Source organism: Capricornis sumatraensis, chromosome 20 (genome assembly GCF_032405125.1).
Source record: "Capricornis sumatraensis isolate serow.1 chromosome 20, serow.2, whole genome shotgun sequence".
NCBI lineage: Eukaryota > Metazoa > Chordata > Mammalia > Artiodactyla > Bovidae > Capricornis > Capricornis sumatraensis.
Genome location: NC_091088.1, coordinates 54,087,327 through 54,089,764, shown reverse-complemented (window position 1 = coordinate 54,089,764; position 2,438 = coordinate 54,087,327).

The window sequence follows — 2,438 nt, the reverse complement described above, 5'->3', positions numbered from 1 at the left end:
ATGTGCTGCAACTACTAAAGCTCCTGGCCTCGCGCCCACGCCCCGCAACAGGAGAAGCCACCGCTGTGAGAAGTCCACGCACCCCACAGAAGAGTAGCTCCTGCCCTCCACAACCAGACAAAGCCTGGGCACAGCAGCTGGGAGAGTAGCTCCTGCCCTCCACAACCAGACAAAGCCTGGGCACAGCAGCTGGGACCCAGCACAGCCAAAAAGAAACAAAGTGAATAAACTTGCAAAGAAAGAGGAGAAATAGCAATGGATATTACAGACATTTTTTAAAAATTAAGAGAATACTAGGAACAATTATATATGCCAACAGATTAGACAACCTAGACGAAATAGACAAGTTTCTAGAAACATACAGCCCATACAACAAAACTGAATCAGGAAGAAATAGATAATTTGAATAAACCTATCACTAGAAGTGAAATAGATTTTGCAATTTTAAAACTCCTTGCAAATGAAAGTCCAGGACTGATGGCTTCACTGGGGAACTCTAACAAATGTAAAGAGAACTTTCACTGATTGCTCTGACACTCTTCCAAAAAACTGAAGAAGAGAACACTCAAAGTCATTCTATGAGCCACCATCACCCTGATACCAAAACCAGATAAAACCACTCCGAAAAGGAAAACTACAGACCAATATCTTTGATGAATATAGATGCAAAAATTCTCAACAAAATACTAGTAAACCAAATCCAACAAAGAGCGTACACCATTATCAAGCTGGATTCATCCCAGCATCACAACGATGATTCAACATATGCAAGTCAATCAATGTGATACACCACACCGACAAAGGACAAAAACCACATGATCATCTCAACAGATGCAGAAAAAGCATTTGATAAAATCCAACATCCACCCACAATAAAAACTCGTGTCAAAGTGAGTATAGAGGGATCACATCTCAACGTAATTATAGCTACTTATGACAAATCTACAGTTAACATAAAGCACAACAGTGAAAAGCTGAAAGCCTTCCCACTAACCTGAAACAGGACATTGAGGCCCACACCCACCACTGCTATACTACATTATATTGGGACAACCAGGATGAGACAAGAAAGGAAATAAAAGATATCCAGATTGGAAGAGAAGAGGTGAAGTCGCCATAAATGCAGATGACATGCTACTATATAGAGAAAGCATTAAAGACTTTATGCAAAAAAAAACTGGAACTGACAATCAGTGAGGTAGCAGAATACAAGATTAACATACAGAAATCTGTTGCATTTCTTTATCCTGACAATGAAATATCAGAAAGTGAAAAAAAAAAAAAAAGCCCTTCTAAAATTTCAACACGGACATTCCTCGTGATCCAGTGGTTAAGAATTCACCTTGCAATGCAGGGGACGAGGGTCTGATCCCTGGTCAGGGAACTAAGATCCCACATACCTCAGAGCAACTGAGCCCACACACAAGTACTGAGCCCACACACAAGTACTGAGCCCTCACACTCCGGGCCTGTGAGCCACAACTAGAAAGCCGCAGCAGAGATTCTGCATGCCACAACTAAGATCCAACACAGCCAAATACATAAATATTTAAACAAACAAAAAATTCCATCAAAAGATAAATACCTTAGAAATAAATTTGACAAAGGAGGTGAAAATCTTATATGCTGAGAACTATAAAATATTGATAAAGGAAATTGAAGGTGATTTAAAGAAATGGAAAGATATCCCATACTTTTAGATGGGAAAAATGAATATTGTTAACAATATTAATGTTGTAATATTTTGATAGCACCATCCAGAGATAAGGACATATATTTTTAATGTACACACAGACATTGGGCTTCCCTGGTGGCTCAGACGGTAAAAAATCTGCCTGACAATGCAGGAGACCTGGGTTCAATCCCTGGGTTAGGAAGATCCCCTGGAGAAAGGCATGGCAACCCTCTCCAGTATTCTTGCTTGGAGAATCCCATGCACAGAGGAGCCTGGTGGGCTAAATCCAGGAGGTCAAAAAGAGTCAGATACGACTGAGCGACTAATACTTTCACTTTTCACACAGACATACATACATCTAGATAGGCACAGACAGAGATCTCATATCTTCCCTGCTTAAGTTTCAGAAAGCCTCTGTCCCTCTCTCACTTTTTTCTCTCCCTTTCTGTTTTAAACGCTACTAATTAAACAGTGGAAACAGTGTCAGACTTTATTTTGGGGTGCTCCAAAATCACTGCAGATGGTAACTGCAGCCATGAAATTAAAAGATGCTTACTCCTTGGAAGGAAAGTTATGACCAACTTAGTTAGCATATTCAAAAGCAGAGACATTACTTTGCCAACAAAGGTACGTCTAGTCAAGGCTATGGTTTTTCCAGTAGTCGTGTATGGGTGTGAGAGTTGGACTGTGAAGAAGGCTGAGCGCCGAAGAATTGATGCTTTTCAACTGTGGTGTTGGAGAAGACTCTTGAGAATCCCTTGGA